This window comes from Mustela nivalis (genome assembly GCF_964662115.1).
Source record: "Mustela nivalis genome assembly, chromosome: 8".
Classification (NCBI taxonomy): Eukaryota; Metazoa; Chordata; class Mammalia; order Carnivora; family Mustelidae; genus Mustela; species Mustela nivalis.
The window spans coordinates 126,817,738-126,839,309 of record NC_139027.1 but is presented as its reverse complement, the minus strand read 5'-3'; the positions used below and the strand labels follow the sequence as shown (position 1 = coordinate 126,839,309).

The 21,572-nt window shown below is 44.9% G+C and overlaps 1 long non-coding RNA gene across 2 annotated transcripts in view; it reads right to left on the bottom strand.

Annotated features, from left to right (window-relative positions):
* Window positions 1-9,719, bottom strand: part of LOC309871536 — a 102,340-nt gene extending 92,621 nt beyond the window's left edge. Inside the window, exons 1-2 of one of the 2 annotated variants that reach the window (XR_014315333.1) lie at window positions 9,167-9,719; window positions 6,912-7,045 (exon numbers count right to left, since the gene is read on the bottom strand). This is a non-coding gene — a long non-coding RNA (uncharacterized lncRNA). The remainder of the gene's footprint in view (window positions 1-6,911; window positions 7,046-9,166) is intronic. The other variant, XR_014315334.1, reaches the window with a different exon arrangement.
* Window positions 9,720-21,572: the final 11,853 nt, after the last annotated feature.

Below are 21,572 nucleotides of genomic sequence, written 5' to 3'. Positions count from 1 at the left end.
TTTGTATAAGGGAAACCTCCTTTTGTAAGGATGGCTCCCTAGCTGTACCAAGAAATGGGGGGTGGGGGGCAGGCAGTGAGTCTAGATCTCTAAAAGCTCTTATCAATGGAGAAGACATGGATTTAAATCTGGATGACAACTCTACCCTTACTCACTCTACTTTTCTTGGTGACCTCCCATATCTGACTCCCCAACCTTATCATCTTCTTTTGTCTCTAACTGAAGATGGTATTTAAGACGATGGCTTTGGACATTTCAGCAGATTACTCAGTCTTGCTGAGTCTCTTCCACGGATAGAGGAGATATGCACATTATAACACTTTTTGGTTCATTTTGCTCTGTTAGTCTGCCCTGTGTGGATTTAATTAGTAAACCAGTCAAAGAACTTAGAAGACTTGAGGGGAATTTTTTTTTCTCCCCAGCACTACTGTGTACCAGTGCTAATCCAGGACCTATGTGTTCTGGCCTGAGAAAAGTAAGAGAGAGCTTGTACCAGAATGCAAAGCAACTATGTCTCTAAACACACTATTCACTTCAGCTGCTTTTACATATATACATATTGTTATTGTTAGTAAGACCTTCTTGATAAAGTCATTGCTTGACATTCTGGCTCACACGCCTTATCTCCCAGGAGACTAATAACAAATAGAATGCCTACTTTGAGCAATGCCATCGTTGAGTGTATACACCATAAGTTATTTAACCAATCCCTTGGTTTTTTGAAAGATTCATTTATTTACTTTGAGAGAGAGAGAGAGCACAAGTGGGGGAGGGAAAAGAGGGAAAGAGCAGAGGGCCCAAAGAGAGGCTGGATCTCACGACCCTAGATGATGACCTGAGCCGAAATCAAAAGACAGACGCTCAACAGACTGAGCCACCCAGGCGCCCCCAAACAATCCCTTCTTGATAGGCCCTTGGGTTATTACGGGGGAGCATAAATACGTCTTTAAGCCCTTGGAAGACTGTTTCTGTATAGATTCCTGGGAGTGAAATCAAAAAGCTGGTTGTGATGGTGCTAGTGGTTGGAAGAAACCTCAGAGAAAATTAGTCCATCTCCTGCATTTCTTTGATGAGAAAACTGAAACCAGAAAGGTACAAGCTAGGTCCAAAGTCAAACAAGTCCCTGATAGAAGGAGGAATGGCTCCCACTCCTCTGAAAGGAGTAATGACCTGGACAGAAAGCCTCAGAATCCCAGCTAAGGCCATGAAGGGTTATGTACTCAGCCTGCAGAGTGATTCTGTCTCTAATACCAGTATAAGTTGGAACAATTAAGTGTTTCTCAGGGTCCTCCTGGGTCCTGACCCACAACAAATCCGGTCTCATTTTTCCATTTTCCAGGATATTACTAGGCCTTGTAGGATGATATGTGAAGGAGACCTGGGAGCACTCTTTGGGCCTGATTTTAGCCATCCCGTGGAGAAAGGAAGGAAAAGGTTACATGAGACCATGAAGGGAGATGATTCACTGGGACTTAGAAGAACTCAATGACTGGGCTCTGATCAGGGAAAGAATACCAGGGAAAGAATTAGAGGCAAATAGAGGATTAAAAGGGCAAAGAGTAGAGCGTGTAAGACAAAGACTGAGGCAGAGCTCCCCAGAAGCTAAAAGCACTAACCACAAAACAGAAGAAATAGAACAAGAAAGTGCCAGGAGCCAAGAAAGCAAAGTTCCAAGAAGGAACAAGGACACAGCAGCAATAAATGCTCAAATGACATGAGGACTTTAAAATGTCCACTGGTGGGGGTGCCCAGGTGGCTGGGAGGGCTGAGCGGCCGACTCTTGGTTTTGGCTCAGGTCGTGATCTCGGAGTCATGGGGTGGAGCCCCACTTCAGACTCTGGTGCTCAGTGCAGAGTCTGCTTGAGATTCTCTTCTTGTCCCTCTGCCCCCTCTCTGACTCACAGGTGTGCTCGCTTGCTCTCTCTAAAATAAATAAACAAATCTTTAAAAAAAATTAATGAAAATTGTCTTCCGATTTGGCAACACAGAAGCCCTGAGAACCACTTCAGCAGAGCAGTGATGTCAGCATCTGGATTGAAGTGGGCTGAGGAGGGAGCCAGAGGGGAGAAGACAGATCCATTGAGTGCAGATGACTCTTGGGCAGACTTGCAGAGAGGGGGACCAGAGGGAGGGAGGTGGCAGCCGGGGGAACACAGGAGCATGTTCTAGAAGACCTTTACTCAGCTTCTTCATACACAGGCACAACGGTCGCTCTCAAGGCCAGAAGTAGCTGCACAGAGAAAGGGGGAGTCCCAGCTCCAGGACCACCCTCCTGGGAACCTTGGTTCCCTGGGGATTTGTGTAACTTGCCCACCATAACTAAACCCTCTGTCAATTTCTATAACACTGCAAGTTAACAGACTGGAATTCAATGTCACTGAGTCCTCACAACTAGCCGGTGAGGTACCCCTTACCATTTTCTTCAAATCCAAAATGACAAAACCAATGACCCACAGGTCACCCAGCCAATAAAGGGCAGCCTCAGGACTCAAACCCAGCCCCATCCTACTCCAGGGCTGTGCTCCTGGCAGTGAAACCAGAGTCCCTGGACCAGAAGCATCAGGATCCCCTGGGGAAGCATCTGAAAAGGGCCAGCTCCCAGGTTCCACAAAGATCTACTGATTCCCAGCCTATGAAAGGAAAACCCAGAATCTGTATTTGTCAAGCTCCCCACACAACTCTTGGGCTCACAGAAGTCTTCTTACAGGAAGCGTTTGCCTCCTCGCTGTTTGAGCTACCTGGTGTCGGTCCTCACCCACAAGGGGATTCACCCTGTTGCCAGAGGGTAATGATGGGCCGGGCTGTCCATCGCAGATAAAATAGCTTCTCAGACCTTAACCTGGACCTGTCGAACGAGGACGTCCAGGGGAGAGGACTGGCTATCTGTGCGTTCAGCAAGTTCCCAGGCAGTTCTTGTCTTCCGGAAAGACCGACCAACACTGTTCTGTTATTCGCAGCTCAAAGGATCCTCAATACCACCCCGGGCTCTAAATCTAACACTGACTCATTCTAAACTTCATTTTCTTCATCTGTAAAATGGGCATAAATATGCCTGCATGGCAGAGGCATGGTGAAGATTAGATACTGTACCAACTGGGATTAGATTTACCTGCTTATAACACAAGGTAACAATGACCTTTAAAAAGGGGGGTGTTTCTCTCAGGCTAAAGTCTGGAACCAGGCCATCCAGAGTGCGCGTGAGGTCTCTATTCGTTAGCGACGTAGACTCTTGCTATTTGTGTATCTGTCCTTCCATTATTAACAAACTGCCTCTTGGCACAAAATGACCGCCGAGGCAGCAGCCATTCTGTCATTAGTCCTGGCAGAGAGAAGGGGAGATGGCAGGCACCTCCCGGCTGACTCAGATCCCCTCAAGGAGCGTTACTGGTAGGTCATCCCAACACTGCTGCTTGTATATACACTCATAGAGCCACAACCTGTTGCAAGGAAGGCAGGGACCTAAGATCTCCCAGTTCGGCATCACATCTTGGCCACCCAAACAAATCAGGCTTCTGTTACTTAAAAAGAAAGGAGAATAAGTGCGGGGAGAGGGGGCAGCCACAGAAGTGGGCTCCCACAGACTTCTATTACTTGGAGCTGAGGACACCAGCTGCTGTGCTTTGACATTCATTGGCCACACCTCCCATGCACTGTACCCCACCGGTGACTGAATATGGTTGGCGGCAAAGTCAGACCCAGTCTCGAGACACAAGGCCCCGACTCCTTTGCTGACTGGCTTTGGCTCAAGGACTCCCTGACAGCTTTCCCAAAACTTCGTGAGACCGAATTTTCCTGAAAATGCAGCGTACACTGGGACACTTGTACCCAACTGTCTCCCTGTGCCCCCTTCCTTTGGGGTCTGATGGCTCTCCTGGCCTTTAAGCCGTCTCGCTATTTCCTTTGAAAGGCATTTTTTTCCCCTAGTAAAATCCTTACACAATTAACCCCATCCTGGTGTCTGCTCCTCGAAGGACCTGGACTAACAAAACCGGCAAGGCAATTCACAGTCTCCAGTGCAGATTCAATAAGGCGTGGAACACCTGCATAACACAGGAATGGGCGTGTGGCGGGCACTCAATAAATAATAGCTGTGTGGGGACAGGGCGGGGGCGGCGGAGGGGGCACAGGGAAGTCCTGCAGAGCTAGCTACCGAGGAAGAACTGTTTATACTTGGGAGGGGGCAGGGTGGACACGGGTCTGAGGCAAATCACTGATTCTCCTTCACCCCCAGAATGTTTCTGTTACGGGAAGATCCGGTTAAAATCAGTGCCCAAGTCAGATGAAAGGGGGAAAATAGACTCTAGAAAGTTATTACAGGGAAATTGAACTACTATAACTTAGCATTAGCCATTTCAGATCCTTTTTTTTTTAAGAAAGGGGTGAAAGGAAGAAGAAAAAAATTAGGGCAGGCCCTAAAACACAACTACACAAAATAAATCCAGTAACCTGGGTCGATATATCTCCTGTTGGAAAAATTTCTCCTAACCAGAAATTACTTGTCATGACGGTCTAAGAACACTACTCTCATGAGAATGTTTTCAGAGTGCAATCCAAAGCCCATGCAAGGCTCTACAAAAATAATAAAGAATTCCAAGGAGAAAATACAGAGTGAGGGGAGACATGATGGAGGGAAAAGTGCATGTCATCTGCAGAGGACACAAAAGTTCCATGGAAGCTTAACCAACATTATGTACTTTGCACACAGTAGGAGCTTAATGAATGAGTCTTCCAGAAAATTAAATGGCTCAGTCAGAGTTATAGCTCACCATTCATGTATCCATTAAAGAAAGAGTCATAGAGGGGCACCTGGGTGGCTCAGTTGTTAAGTGTCTGCCTTCAGCCCAGGTCATGATCCCAGTGTTCTGGGATTGAGCCCCATATCAGGCTCCCGGCTTGGCAGGGAATCCGCTTCTCCCTCTCCCTCTGCACATATGCCCTCTGTCTCTCTCTCTGATAAATAAATAAAATCTTAAAAAAAATTTTTTTGTAGGATGACCATCACGTGCCAGGCCCTGCACTAGGCCATGAGGGTGCCCCAGTGAATAAGACAATTGAGGTCCTTGCCCTTACCACCCTGCAAAGAAACCTTTGCAGACATTTCACGTGGGGACTTCTACTTCTGTCTTTCCACAGACACAGCCTGAATTGGTGCCCACGTCTATCGGATTTAAAGCCCATACACATTGCTTCTAAAATATTTCCTTGCCTCTAAAACCAAGTTGACCCACCCATGCAAAATTACCTCCAGTGCAACCTTGGGTTTCCATGGGCCTCTGCATTAGTTAGCTATTGCTGTGTAACAAACTAGCACTAAAACTTAGCCCTTGAAAAGGACACTTAAGATCTCGCAGAACTGAGGATGGATTTAGCCAGATGGTCTGGCTCGGGGTCTCTCATAGGATTTCAGTCAAGGTGTCTGTTGGGCTGAAGGATCTGCTTCCAAGGTGGCTTGCACACATGACTAGCGAATGAATGCTGGCTATTGCCAGAAGGCCTCAGTTCTTTGCTACGTGGGTCTCTCCAGAGAGCTCCTCATGACATGCCAGCTAGCTTTCCCCAGAGCAAATGATCTGATAGAAAGACAGAGACAAAGAAAGACACAGAGACACCAAGAGATGTCTGATGTCTTCTATAACCCAACCTCAGAAACAACATGCCATCACTCCTCTTATATTCTTTTGGTCACACAAACCACCCCCTGGTATGTGGCCGGCGGAGGGGAAGAGGACAGGACTCCCACCGGGTGTGAAAACCAGGAGGCAAGGGTGGTCATGGGGTGCCATCCTGGGGACTGTGACCACAGCCTCAAGGAGAGCCTCCTGGTCCCAAACTCCACCCAAACCTCAGTGGGGGACAAGTACAAATTTCACTTTTTGAAAATACAAAGGCATGCAGCAGTCAATTCACCGGGTCCTGGTAACCTGGTGTCCGCGTCGCAGAGAACTGTGTTCCCTCATGTACCATCACATCACAGGCCTGCATGGAAGGACCCACGGAAACAGATCCAGGGAAGTCACTGGGTTTTGTTTCGCTGTTCAGTGTCCTCCTTCCTCCGAGGACCCATCCTGGAGTTACCTCTCCCTCTTCTCCAATCCCTTCAACTTTTCATTTTATCCTTTTGCATATTTTGTACTTGTATAATTCCTCTCAAAGCTTTTGTGTATTGAGGTGGAGTATAAAAACATTAAAAAAAAAAAGTCTTTGTCTTAAGACTGATGACTTGCGCACATGCGCCATCTAGTGGTAAGAGTGCTAACTGCCAAAATAGAAACCGGGATTTTTCCTGATTTGTTGGGTTTTTTCCGGGGAAGTAGGAATGGGAGGAATGGAAGAGGAGGGAAACCGGAAGCCTCTCTCAGTGCTTTGTCAGGAAGTTCAGAATGCTGGGCATTTAAGAGGCTCCAGGTAGGGCAAAGGAGCAGGTGATTCAATGGCTAGCATCCAATACGATCTACTGGAATCCAAAGAAGCCAAAAACTAGTGAAAACGCTGCAAATGAGAAAGGCACCGGTGGTAGAAGGGTTAAGCGAAAGGTGTTAGAAAAACGAAACCATGAAAATAGACCGGATTCAGGCAAATGATCACTTGAAAGGTACTTCATGTGGGCTCACTGCAGGCGTGAGCCATTTTTTAAGCCTTCACATTAACAGTAGGAAGAAGAGTCGAGTCTGATGTTTTGGTTTTACTCATGAGAAAACTGGGGCTCAAGAGGCACTGAGCCCCTTGTCCAACAGAGCCTGTTAGGTCCTGGGTGATTCTGAGATTAGCCCTCTTTCCCCAGAACCACACTGCCTCTAATCATACAAAGCAGATGCTTATATGGGCTTTCATTTTGCATAGTTTCAAAATAAAAATCAGATGGTCACATAAAAATGCTGGATCCAGCAGGTTTCCAAGGAATTATTACTCACTGGTTTTCAGCTGCACCTTGGCACACACCCCAGGAAGTCAGGATGGAGGAGACGGTGATGAAACACTGGTTTCATTCACCTTCCCTGGAAGGCGGAAGCCCTTCGTCCACATAATAGGGAGGGATTGTAGAAGCCTGGGGCAGAGAAAGTAAATTCATTCATCCAGTGTAAACCTGGCATCCGCTCTGGGCCAGTCTCTTGGAGGATGCTGCAGTGGCGAGATCAACAATGCACTGGCCATATCCATTTGTACCCCGATGTGTGTTCTTAGACATGACAGCTAAGGTAGAGAGCTTGGATCTGGAGGGCCCTTGGAGATCTAGCCCATGGGTCTGTAGTCTCAGACTGAGCTGTCTCGGACACCCTGGAGTCAGAGACTTCCAGGGGAGTGAGGACATCAAGCTACTATCTAAGTAGGAACCCTATCACACTGGACAGCATAGTTGTAGAACATTTTAATCATCTCAGAGAATTCCACAGGGCAGAATTCTACAGGATAGCAAATCCAAGAGTGTTCTTTCCTGGATTTTCTACATCTGAGTCTTACCAGTTCTTCTAAGCCCTGTAAATACTAATAAAAGCAGAGACTGAAATGAGTCACTGGTTTCTGGAAGGGCTGGAGCCCCACTGCAATGGCTGTTCCAGATCTGATATTCTTGGGGGAAAATTACTTACTTAAGATAGAAGACACCTGGAGGTCAGTTCCTTGAACTTCTCAGGCTCCTAGGGGCACCTGGGTGGCTCAGTCGGTTAATGCCTCTGCCTTCAGCTCGAGTCATGATCCCGAGGTCCTGGGATCGAGCCCCCCACATCGGGCTCTCTGCTCAGCAGGGAGCCTGCTTCCTTCTCTCTCTCTCTCTCTCTCTCTCTCTGCCTACTTGCAATTTCTATCTGTCAAATAAATAAATAAAATCTTAAAAAAAAAAAAAAAAAACTTCTCAGGCTCCTGCGCTGGTGAAAGGACCCAGAATAGGGGCAAAAAAAGAAAAGGGAGCATGAAGGGCCTCACGTTTTGAGGTCAGAAAGATCTAGGGTGCTATCCAAGGTTCCTCATTACCAGTTGGGTGAACTCTGGGCAAGCCTCTGCTCACCAGCTTTCTTGCCTGCAAAAAGAATCTAAGACCCACAATTGTCTGAGGGTTAAATGAGACAATGGATGAGACAGTGCCTGGCCATGAAACGTGCAGATTTCTTACTCATGTCTTCTGCCCCCTTTGGATGCTTTCTACTCTGCTGTGGACAGGAGCCCCACATCGCCTTCTCATCGGGTATCACGTGGAGGCTAGTGATGGCTACCTGTCCCACTCAGTCTCTCCGTGGAAATTTGTTATAAAAATGCCAACTGCTTGGCCTCATCTTCTGCTTCATACAGACAAAGAAAACAAGTTCCTGAGAGCAGCAGCTTAAAGATTAGTAGGCAAACCAGTCACTAGATAGCTAGTGTGGGGCACGCACCAGAGAAGAGCATGGAGGAAGCAATTCTGTGACCAGGACAGGAAGGGCGAATGGAAGTCAGCCTGCTCAGCAAGCACGTGGGATAACGCATACCAAGCAGAGACAAAAAAGGGAGACTGGAGAGCAAGGTAGATCCAGTGATGCGGGTCCTTGAGCACCGGGCCCAAGGAGTTTGACTTGCAGGGAAAATGAAGCCTCCAAAAGGGAGTAAAATCGTATTTGAATTTTGAGAATTTTTCTATATTGCCAATGCTTGCCTTCAAAGAGGCAAGACTAGAGGAAGGGAGGCCAGCCTTTATTTGCTCTACTCGCTCCCTACTTCACGGTGCTCCAGTCACAAAAGGCTTCTCTCGTCCCTTTTTAAAAAGATTTTATTTTTATAATTTATTTGAGAGAGAGAGAAAGAGCAGGAGGAGGAGGGGAAGGTGGGAGGGGCAAAAATAGGGAAGAAATGGGCTCCTCCCTGAGCAGAGACCCCACACCCAGCCCCCCGTGACCCCATCCCTGGACCCTGGGATCATGACCTGAGCCAAAGGCAGATGCTTAACCAACTAAGCCAACTGAGAGGTGCCCCCCTCTCAGTTCCCCAAATCACAAAACACTAAGTTCTACCCCAGGGCCTTTGCACTTGCAGTTCCCTTCGCCTACATTACTCGTTTCTTGGGTGTCACAGAGCTTCCTGTTTCTCGGCTTCCAGGTCTCAGATCGGGTATTTCTTCCTCTCCGGAATCTCCCAGTCTGACTTAGGGCTCCCTCCATCATTCTCTCTCGTAGCACCCTGTTTCTTTTTTTCTACTTACCACAATTTGACATTTTACTCCTATCTGTGTGCTGTAACCACTGTCTTCCCCATTAGACGGTAAACTCCGTGAGGGTGGGGCCGCGTGTCCCCCTCCCCCACCGGTGGGGCCGCGCGTCGCCCCCACACCCCCTTTCAACCCCAAGGTCCCCAGGCGCAATGCCCGGCACTAAGCACACTCCCAATAAACACTGGCGGGATGGGACCGTTCGAATGGCCGGCATGATTATGACTTAACCTGAGGCAGCAAAACCGAGAAAAGGGGATCACCACCACGCGAGGCGGACAGGACAGGCGTGAGGCAGCAGTCAGAATTCGTTCCAGCCGCAGCGAGCGGACGGCACGACTCGCCGTACCGACCCGTCAACGACCTTTTACCCACCACACCCTCAGGCTTCCCTTCAGGAAAATAAGACCGTCACCCCCGCAGCTGGCAGAACGAATGCCCCCCAAGGCAGGCTTGGGCTACAGCCGACGGTCGTGGTGGCCCAAAAGAGGGCAGCCCGGAGTTGAGAACACCGGCAGGACCAGCTGACCCTCCCCGGGGAGCGGAAATCAGCGCCCGATGGGAAGTCCAAACATAAAATGGATCCCCCATACGCGTAGCGCCATGGTTCAGCGTCCCCTCATAACGCGTCCGGGGAGCAACACAGAGGGGGGGGGAGTAATGTAGGGCCGCCATCATTTGTTTCTTTTTAAAATAGTCTTCCCATTGCTCAGCAGATCCCTCTAAACAGTACTTCGTGGAAATCTAAGCTTGCAGAATTCTCAGGGCGATAGTGTAGAAGGGTATCCCAGCATGGGATAACCAGGAGGTGGATGGGCAGACGTTCGCGCGCTGTGCCACCTGGCGGAGAAGGAAGAGCCAGTGTGGAAGGCTCGCCGCGACCCTCCGCCTTCCCACTGGTTTCCGCTCCATTAGGAACGACCCCGGGGAGAGGGGAGAGCCACAAGCCCCAGAAACCTAGGTGTTACTACATTTCCCAAAGGTCTGTGCGCAAAAGGAGGGGAGCCGAGCCCCGACTCTGCTCCCTGCCTCCAGCGTGCGGGCTCTTCTAATCCAGAAGGTTTCGCCCCCCGGGCTCCTTCTTCCTTGCCTCTCAAAGCCCCGTAGAGGCTGGGCACACCGGGTACGGCCCGCATCTAACCAGCTAGGAAGAGCTAAGCCCTGCGGGGCCTTCTGGGAAATGTAGTTTCCGAAGGGACCGTGACAACCGCGGGAGAGGCCGTGAGCCACTATAGCCAATTAGAGTCGAACTGGGGTCCGTCACGTGACCTTTGCTGTCAGCCGTTCTGGGGCTTCGTTTCTCACCTGCTGGAGGAGGGACTCCGAGCTGTGGGCAGGCTTTCCTGCTAGCGCCTGGTCTCGACCTCTGGACTGGCTTCCTCAGGTCCTGAGCTGTCCCCGTTGGCCCGACGCGGCGCCGCCAGCATGTTTGCATATACTTAAACTCGTCCTGGCTCTCCGTGACCTCGTGTCAACTTGCAGGCGCTGTAGGACGTCATCCTGCTCTTCTACCCTGGCCTCTGCAGCCGCCCAGCTGAGCCACTCGAGTTGCTCCAGAGCTTTAGTGAATAAGCCATGAATCGGCTATTGAAACCCATCATCTTTGGGAACGTTTTCCACTACCTGTTCTCCCTCTACCACCTGGTCTTCACCCATGACCGTGTCGCCTCAGAAACATGATGTGGGAGGGGGGCTACATCCCCTAACCTTTCGGGTTGGTGACACCATCATCAACGTCTCCCATCTCAGTTAAACTAAACTCCGTGGGTTGGGATAGCCCTGAGGGGAGGAGGCTTTGAAAAAGCAGAAGCAGGGAATCTGCTGCCGAGACCTCTGGTAGTACAAAGCTTTCGAAGGTCTATCTTTGTTGATTTCCACCTTATTTTCCTCCTTCTAAAAGTGGGAGAAAGGGGTGCCTGGCTGGCTCAGTCCGTGGAGCATGCGACTCTTGAGCTGGGGTCCCAAGTTTAAGTCCCACCTTGGGTGTAGGGACAAACAAATGAGCTTTAGGAAAAAATTAAGAGAGCATGAGAATGAAATGCAAAGCCAAGCTAAATATTAATTATGAGAATCCTAGAATGGCACTTTGGTATGAGAGTGGAAGATATTATACTCACACTGAAGTCCTAAGTAACATGTAAAGAATGCAATGAGAAATAACAAGAAAACAGAGCAAAGATGCTAAATGGATATGTTAATAGAGTTAAATGAACTCAGAGAACAATAAAGTCCTTTAAAAACCCTTATGATGGAAAAGAATAGGGTGTTTCGGAGGCGAAAGTCAGTTGTATGCAATGTTTTGTTAGCCTTCCAGAAAGATTAAGGGCTTATACCCAAAAAATTCCCTTGGAAAGTGGCAGGTGTAAGAGAACCCTGGAAGTGAGTAATCTGGCTTCAGAAAAAGTAATTTTTTAAAAAAGGAGTCTTTCTTGAGGGGAAAAGGAGATCTAAACCAGGTATATTTGGACATTTCACAACCCCACCCCTGACTCCCGGCCGCACCTTGCAGACAGAATCCCATGGAGACTGGATTCCTATTGTCTACACAAGCCATTATGCAGATTTTGGATCCCAGGCTAGCGGCCACACACAGCCTGAAAGTTCTCTGGAGGTTTGCTGTCAAGCACTGGTGAAGAGATTTGGTTTCGTGTTGTTCTCTTCCGATAATGTTTTATTAATGTATATCTTTCATTCCCCTGTAGTATAAGGTCCATTTGTCATGCAAAAACTCCATGAACTGCCATAAACCCTATCTGTAGTGTTTTCATACACTGTGTGATATTTGATAAAAGAAAAGCAGCCCAGGGGGGAGTTAACAATTAACCAGAAAAGACACGACTTTGAAAGCCATCCAGTTTGTTACCCTTCTGCCTGCCAGCCTCCCCACCTAATTCTAAATTTAAAGACTTACTGTTTACTAACAGGAAGTTACAACTATATATATGTGTGCCTCTGGGGGAAATGCATGCAGAGAATAGCCACATCTTTATATGCAAGGCACATATCCAGAACCAAACCAAACAATTCTGGACTCCCACACTGAACATTAATATTTCACGAGGAGAGCACAAGATCCCCAATGAACAAGAAAAGTTACACATTATAGAAAAAGAAATCATGTAGATATCAATTTTCATTAAGGCAGAGCAATGGATCTTCAATTATTTGTGCAGGACCGGTTTGTTTTCACTTCACTGCCCTCCAACACTTCTGTAAAATAAGAGTTTATTTCTAGAAATAAAAAAAGAAATTATAGTGCAATATAGAATATAATCCCATTTTTAATTATTATATTTAACATACATAAAATCTCCGTAAAATTGATGTAAAAGCTGGCACCTGGGTAGCTCAGTCAGTTAAGTATCTGACACTTGATCTCAGCTCAGGTTTTGATCTCAGGGTCATGAGTTCAAGCCCCACATTGGGCTCCACACTGAGTATGGAGCCTACTTTAAAAAATGAAACAAAATAAAAAATAAAAATAAAACAAAATAAAATTGCTGTAATAGCTTCCAAACACTTAGGCTTGATTTTATATTTAGTTCATGGCAGACTAGATCACCAACCCACACTTGTCTAAGGACCATATTTGAATAGCACTGAGATAAAGCATCTACAAATGAAAATCTTACAGAGATATATCACATATCACTCCCTGACTCAAACTGTTTTTATTTTTTAATGTCAACTCTTATAGAAGCCACAACTGTGTATGGTTTAAAAGGTCAACCAGGAGTGCAAGGTTTTAAAAAAAAAAAAAAAAAGTCTTCTGTACCTTCCTTCACCTCCTCCTCCCAATTCCTATTTCCTCTTTGTCCATATTTCTGAACAGTAAGCATACAGTGCTACTTAAGTGACGTATTTCAATCTAAGATAACTGATAGTGAATAGCCATCACCCACCTTAAAAAATAAAGCATCGCATTTACAGCTGAAGATCTGTGTTACCTTCCCTGATTTCACTTCCCCTGCCAGAGAAAAAACATTTTTTAAGATTATTTATTTATTTATTTATTTATTTGACAGACAGAGATCCCAAGTAGGCAGAGAGGCAGGCAGAGAGAGAGGAAGGGAAGCAGGCTCCCTGCTGAGCAGAGAGCCCAATGGGGGGCTCAATCCCAGGACTCTGGAATCATGACCTGAGCCGAAGGCAGAGGCTTTAACCCACTGAGCCACTTAGGCACCCCAACATATGTGTTTTTTATCAGTGTTTATTATTCCCATACATTTTTAAATATTGTTACTAGATATAGACATATCTAGTATTGCCAAATATATTGCCTTTTCATGTTTTTAAGTTTTATAAAAATGGCACAATACTTCCTAAAACTTTTTTTCGTAAGATTATGTTTTTGGAAATCATCCACAGGGGCGCCTGGGTTGGCTTAGTAGGTTAAAGCCTCTGCCTTCTGCTCAGGTCATAACCTCGGGGTCCTGTGAGCAAGCCCTGTATCTGGCTCTCCGCTCAGCGGGGAGCCTGATTCCCCCTTTCTCTCTGCCTGCCTCTCTGCCTACTTGTGATCTCTCTCTGTCAAATAAATAAAAATTTTAAAAATTCTTTTTAAAAAATCGTCCACAATAACATGCATTGCTGCAGTTCATTAATTTCTTCTGATGTCCTGGAGCTCATTATTTGAATATACCTAAATGCATCTACCCCTGTTCTTGTTGATAGAAATTTAGATTGTTTCCCATTTTCATCATTACAGGGTTGCAATGAACATTCTTATAAATATCTCCTCAAACACAAGTGCGGGAACCTAGGATATAGACCTATGTCAACCTATGTGATTCATATACTGGTGAGTGAAATCCCGAGTCAAAGGGTATATGCATCTTTATACATCTCCACCTTTAAATATTGTCTACTTGGTCTCTGAAGTGCTTGTCCAATTCACACTTATTTCATCAGGGTCGGAGAGTTCCCATTTCTCCATAAGACCACCGACATTTGAAACTGTCGACTTTAATTTCCCAACCTGATGGATTTTAAATGGTACCTCACTATGGTTTTGTTTGCATTTCTCTGATTAATGATGAGGTTGAGCAACCTTTCATGCATGTATTAGCCATTCTGGTGTCTTATTCTGTGATTTACCTGTTTATTTTTTATTCATTTTTCTATTGAATTTTTAAATTATTGACTTATTAGCTATTTTTATATTCTGTATTTGAATCCTTTGTCAATTACGTATTTTTGCAAAAAATTTCCCCCCAGTCTGCACTTTGTCTTTTCACCTTTTTAATAATGTCTTTTGATACCTGGGCATTTTTAATTTTTTTTCTGCTTGTATAAGGACTTACGTTTATTAACATATAATGTATTATTAGCCCCAGGGGTACAGGTCTGTGAATCATCAGGCTTACACACTTCGTAGCACTCACCATAGCACATACCCTCCCTAATGTCCATAACCCAACCACCCTCTCCCTCTGCCCCACCAGCAACCCTGAGTTTGTTTTGTGAGATGAGGAGTCTCTTATGGTTTGTCTCCCTCCCAATCCCATCTTGTTTCATTTTTTCCTTCCCTATCCCCCCAAACCCCCACTTTCCCTCTCAAACTCGGACATTTTTAATTTTAAATAATGTTGACTTTATCGGCTTTTTTCTGTATAGGTTGTACTTTTTTTAAAAATTCAATTTAATTAGCATATACTGTATTATTAGTTTCAGAGATAGAATTTAGTGACTCATCAGTTGCATACGACACCCGGTGCTCATTACTTCAAGTGCCCTCCTTAATGCCTATCACCCAATCCCCTCACCTGCCTCCCCTCCAGCAACCCTCAGTTTGTTTCTGAGGCTTAAGAGTCTCTTATGGTTTGCCTCCCGTCCTGTCCCTTTCTGTTTTCATCTTATTTTATTTTTCCTTCCCTAGGTTGTGCTTCTTTTTTTTTTTTTTTTAGGTTGTGCCTTTTGTATTTTATTACATCTGTGCTGTAGCCAAAGATCATATGATATGCTCTCATATTTTCTTCTAGAAGTTTTCCTTTCTTTCTAGGTTCTTGAATTCCACTTGGGTTTTTTTTTTCTTTTTCTTAATTTCACTCAAAGAAGAGCTCCAATTTTATTTTATTTTATTTGTAAAGATTCCATTTATTTACTTGAGAGACAGAGAGATACAGAGAATGAATGCAGAGAGGGACAGAGGGAGAGGGAGAAGCAGCAAACCCACCCCCAGCAGGCAGCCCAACGTGGGTCCCAATCCCGGGACCCTGGGACCAAGACCCAAGCCAAAAGCAGACACCCAACCGAGCCACCCGGGTGCCCCAAGAGTTCCAATTTTGTTTTATTCTTTCCTCTGTGAATAACCAATCACTCATTACCATTGTTTTAACTGTCTTTTCTCCACTGATCTGCAAAGCCACTCTGTCATTTGTATCTGCGGTCCATCTATGGCTGTGTTCCTGAGCTCTGTTCTGCTCCAGTGGTCTCAATTTCTGCCCCAGTTTCAATGCCACAGTCTTAATGGCCACATGTTATAAGTCTTGTGTGCTACAATGAGTCTGCCATCCTCTGCTGCTTTTTCATGTGTGTTTGTGTGTTTTACTATTCTTGGACCCTTCCATTCCCATTTTATTTATTTTTTTTAAAGATTTTATTCATTTACTTGAGAGAGAGAATGAGAGGCGAGAGGTCAGAGGGAGAAGCAGATTCCCCGCCAAGCAGGGAGCCTGATGCGGGACTTGATCCCGGGAGTCCAAGATCATGACCTGAGCTGAAGGCAGGTGCTCAACCAACTGAGACACCCAGGCGCCCCTCCGCTCCCATTTTAGATTCAGCTTGTCCTATCCCATTCCCGAAGAAACGTGTCAGGATTTCTACTGGAGTTCAAGAAAATCCACATGTTCCTGTGGAGAATTGACCTCTTTATCATATTCACTTTTTCTGCCCATGTCCCAATATATTTTCCTGTTTATTTAATTCATCTTTAAGATTTTTTCTATCATTTTTATAATTTTCTTCATAAGGTTTTAAACATTTTGTAGATTTATTGGAAAGTATTTTATACTTTTTACTAGAGTCCTTTTAAATGTTATTTTCTTTAGAATTCAATTTTTTCTAGATTTGTTGAGGTATAATTTCTTTTTTAAAGTTGTAAATGACATCTTTTTTTTTTTTTTGGTAAATGACATCTTTTTAAAATTATACTTTCCAACTCTTTGTGTCTAAACCATAGTAAAACCATAGAACTGCCTTGTTAAAGTCTCATATTAATCCTAATGATCTGTAAATTATCTTGGCTTTTTCAATGTAAACAATCACATAACCTGCAAATGATTATATGGAAGTGATATGCAATTGACAGAATATTGAGCTTGCAAAGCTGTCCACATCCCAACCCCCCAAACCTGTGAATATACTGCCTCACATGACAAAATGTACTTCATAAAGGTGACTGAAGTAAGGGTCTTGAGATGGGAGAGTTGCCTGAATTACCCAGGTGGGCCCAAAGTCCTCACAAGGGTCCTTCTGAGAGGGAGGCAGAAGGAAGGTGAAGGCTATGTGATGACAGTGGTGGAGAGAGACCATGTGACGGTGGAAACAAATGTTGCAGTGATGCACCTTGATGATGGAGGACGGGGCCCCTGGCCCAAAAAAAAAAAAAAAAAAATGTGGACTGTGCCCAGAAGCTGAAAAAACAAAGAAACAGACTCTCTAGAGCCTCCAGAGGGAACACAGCCCCGCTGACACCTTGATTTTTAACCCCCTAAGACTAACTTCAGATATCCAGACTGCAAGAGAATAAATCTGTGTTGTTTCAAGCTTCAGTGTTTACGGCAATTTGTTACAGCAGCAACAGAGAAACTAATACAGACGTGTCAGAGATAAACTTTATGAGACCTATCTGGTCTGAACTCATTATAATTCTGTTCTGTCATGTGTGAGTTTGGTGGTTTTAGACCTGTAAACAGGAATCTTGGTTCCTCAGAACAAGACAGAAGCTCTTTTCTCCCTTTACAATCTTTGTATCATTTATTTCTTTCTCTTTTCTTCCTTTTCTGCCTGGGAAGTCTCCCCAGATACAATGCTGAACAGAAAGGTGTTAGAGGACCCCCTTGTCATCTTCCTGATTTTAAATAATATATTTTTAAAGATTCTATTTATTTGAGAGAGAGAAGAGAGCACGAGTAGGGCAAGGGACAGAGGGGGAGGGACAAGCAGACTCCCCACTGAGTAGGGAAGTCCAATGTGGGACTTGATCCCAGGACCCTGAGATGATGACCTGAGCTGAAGGCAGACATTTAACCGACTGAGCCACCAGGCGCCCCTAAATGATATATTTTTTAAAGTAATCTCTACACCTAACATGGGGCTCAAACTCACGACCCTGAGATCAAGAATAGCAGGCTCCACTGACTGTGCCAGCCACGTGCCCCACATCTTGCTGATTTTAAAGGGAATATTTCTAATACGTCACCATAAAAGTATTCTATTGGGGGAAAAAAGTATTTGCTATAAAATATTGGTAGAGAGTTTCATCAAATTAAAGATATTTCCTTCTCCCCATTGGCTAAGATTATTATTTTTTAAGTAGGCACCGCACTTACTGTGGAACCCAGCGTGGGCCTTGAACTCATTACCCTGAGGTCAAGACCTGAGCTGACATCATGAGATGAACACTTAACCAACTGAGCCACCCAGGGACCCTTGGCTAAGATTATCTTTAACATAAATGAGTGCCAAATGTTATCAAGTGCTTTTTCTGTGCCTAGCAAGGTAATCATGTAGATTTTCTCCTTAATCTATTATTGTGATGATTTCGATGAACACTTGAACACTTTTTTTTTTTTTTTTAAGTTAGATCAACTTCACTTTACTGAGACAGAACCAGCTTGGTTCCCATCCATTGCCAACATTTTAACCAAAATTTTTGCATCTATGCTTATGAGTGAAACTGGCTTTAAATTCCTACCTTCTGCTATCCTTGTCTGGTTTTGGTTCAGGGTTCGATAGGCTCACAAATTGAGTTGGGAATGTTCCCTATCCTCTTATTTTGGTTGATTCTTTTTATTTTGGAAATCAAGCATTTATTCACAACTACAAAAGATAGAGATTCACTTTTCTTAAATTCCATACACTCTTGCCTACAAAAACACTTCTACTGCCCTCATCCTCCCTATATAATTATATCATAATTTTTGGTTCAGTCAATATTCAGCATTATCAGGATTATGTAAATATTATATACTAATGAGCTGTGTAGATTATATTTACTTATCCTTTCCTATACAACTTTTTGTTTTCTCTAGAGTAAATAAATGGCTTCTTTTTGCTTGTTTGTTTGTTTTGGCTTAGTTTTCTATGTGCCAATCAATAATCCTTCCCGAAACTATTGCATAGTACTGCAAATCTCTCAATTCACCTAAATATTAGGTAAGTGAACAATTGCATGTTTTTTGTTCTCCTGGAGTTCTCTTATTCTTTTGCTCTAAACTGTCCTGTCCTCTGTGCCTGCTCCCGGCTGTTTTGGGGACTAACCCCCTTTATACTCTTTTTGTCTTATTTCTGTATTAGAATCCTTGTATCCTGGGGGCGCCTGAGTGGCTCAGGTGGTTAAGCATCCAACTCTCGATCTTGGCTCAGGTCTTAATCTTAGGATCGTGAGTTCAAACCCCACACTGGGATTCTTGCTGGGCATGAAGCCTACTTTTAAAAAAGTAAATAAAATAAAATAGAATCCTGTGTCCTGGTTTCCAAGGTTTCCTCTTTCTTGATTTACTGGCTCATTTTGGTGGAACACAATCTTTCATTTAGAGATGGGGTACATGGAAGATAAACTTTTGAGGCCTAACTTGTCTGAGTTTATCTTAATTCTGCTCTCTCATTTCTTGCATGGATTGGTGTGGAATTCTAAATAGGAATCATCTTCCTTCAGAAGCTAGAAGCTACGTAGTCTTTTACTTTCAGTCTTGTCAATGAGAAGACCAAACAGTTCTGATTCTCAGTTTTTTTTGTACGTGAGGTGTTTTTCCCTGTCTTACTGCTTTTGTGATAGTCTCTTCATGTCTGATGCTCTGAAATTGCATAAAAATATGCTTTGATATAGATTATTCCCCTTGTTGCATTGGACTTCAAGGGCCTTTAAAAAATTTTTATTTATTTTAGAGAGAGTGAGAGAGAGAGCACAAGGTGGGGAGGGGCAGAGGGAGAGAAAGAAAAGCAGACTCCTCGCTGAGCAGGGAGCCCGACACAGGGTTCGACCTTGCCACCCCAAGATCATGACCTGAGCTGAAACCAACAGCTGGATGCTTAGATGTCCAGGTGTCCCTGGACTGTTAGGGCCTTTTAATTGGGAAACTCACATCGTTAGTTCAGGGAAATTTTCTCATATCTTGTGTGTGTGTGTGCCTATGAAAAAGAGAACTATATAAAAGAGTATGACTGATACAAACCATGAAACATAGTAGTGAAAAAGAATGCCCATAAACTCACCATCCAACTCAGGAAATAGAATATTCCCAATTTTTTGAACCTCAGAAGAGAGCATAGAGGATGTTCTCCTCTGATGCCAGTCCCTACCTTCCTCTGCCGCCCCCATGCCCTCACCGCTCACCAGCCACAGAACCAATCTCATGTGCTTTTTTTTCTAATTCACTTTTCTTTATTGTTTACTGTATATGTATGTGTTGCTAAACTACACCTTGCTTACTTTTGCTGACTTTGGAACACCATAGAAATGACGTCACACACAGAAACGACATTCTTCTGTGGTTTGCATCTCATTCAACGTTGTTCCTAAGAGCCATTTATGCACATGGCTATTGTTCATTGACTTGACATTGTAATCTAGCATTCTCTTGAGTGAAGATACCCCAGTTTCTTTCTCTCTTCTCCAGGGATAGACATTAGGTTATTTCCTTTTGTTGGTTTATTTGTGTTTGTTTTTATTTTCTATCATGTCTCTGGTGTAATCATTTCTTTCCCTCATTTTCTCTCTGAAATTTACATTAATTGTGGGATCCTCTGGGCTGAGCCTTAAATATTTTTACGTCTTCTTTCCTGTTTTCTGTTGCTTTGTATTTTTCTTTTACAGTCTCAGAGAATTCTTCAAATTGTATCCTAATTCATCTATTGAACTTCTTACATTTCTACTATTATATTCTGAATTTTTAAAAAAGATTTTATTTATTTATTTGACAGATGGAGATCACAAGTAGACAGAGAGGCAGGCAGAGAGAGAGGGGGGAAGCAGGCTCCCTGCTGAGCAGAGAGCCCGACTCAGGGGCTCAATCCCAGGACCCTGAGATCATGACCTGAGCTGAAGGCAGAGGCTTTAACCCACTGAGCCACCCAGGTACCCCTCATATTCTGAATTTTTAAAAGTTCTTATTCTCTGGATGTTTCTTTTTATAGCTTACTCTTCTGTTTTCTTAGATACGAGACTCTGGGTTTCAGAGGCCTCCCCATGGCTAGCTGACTGCCAGACGCGATATTCAGTTATATGATGAATAGAGAGGAATTCTCCACAGGTGTGTTCAGACCAGTGGCATTTCTTGCAAAGGGCCGCAGAGAAAGGAGATGCTGAACTGAAGACATGGAATCAGACTCAGCAGGAGCAAAAGTCCCCTGGAAAAGTACAGACGGCCAGATCTGGATGAATCTCCCCCATCCCGTGCTCCGTGTTAGGAGCGTTCATTCCAGGGGAGGCAATACTTGGTGCTCATAAGGAATGGCCCAGGAGAGCCGAGGCCACTAGCAGCCCCTGCTTGGATCCAAGGAATACTGGTATGACTCCAGCACCTGAGGCCAGATCCCTAAAGTGGGAAAATAGCACCTTTCTCATCCCCAGAGCACCCCTGAACCCCAGAACCTGTGTAACAACACTGGCTACCTTGCTTCCCACATGAAACAAATGGCCACAGACCAGAGAGATGCTAACCTGCCCCTTGCATTCAGATGGGGGTGAATCTGAAAGAGGGGAGTGCAGCTCTCCTGTGTGGCCCAGGCTCAGCGGCCCGGGGTGGGGACATTGTCTCAGAGACAGCTGAGTAGTTGCCGGTGCAGATTCCAACAGGCAGATCCCAGGACAAGGTGTGATTGCTCACTCTAGTCTTCTGGTTGTGAGTGCCCCGCAGTTAGGCTGAAGTGAAAAGAGGCCTAAAAGAGGTGGGAAAATGGGAGAAGGGCCTGGAAGAAAAAGCATGCTCTGGACCGATTTCCAACACCACCAAGCAGTTCTTCACTTAGTGAACACTAACTGGGCATCCCACCCTTGAACTCAATTCTGACGCTGTCTCCGTGGAGAGAGCAGCAGATCCCACAGGCTAGCGGCTCAGTCCGACAACACGTCCCCCAGTTCAGACACTGTAAGTCCAGGCTGTCACCTGGACTCCAGGCCAACTGACTATAAATTGAAAGTTTCCACAACCTCCTCCCCGGGTGTGACTGGTTTGCT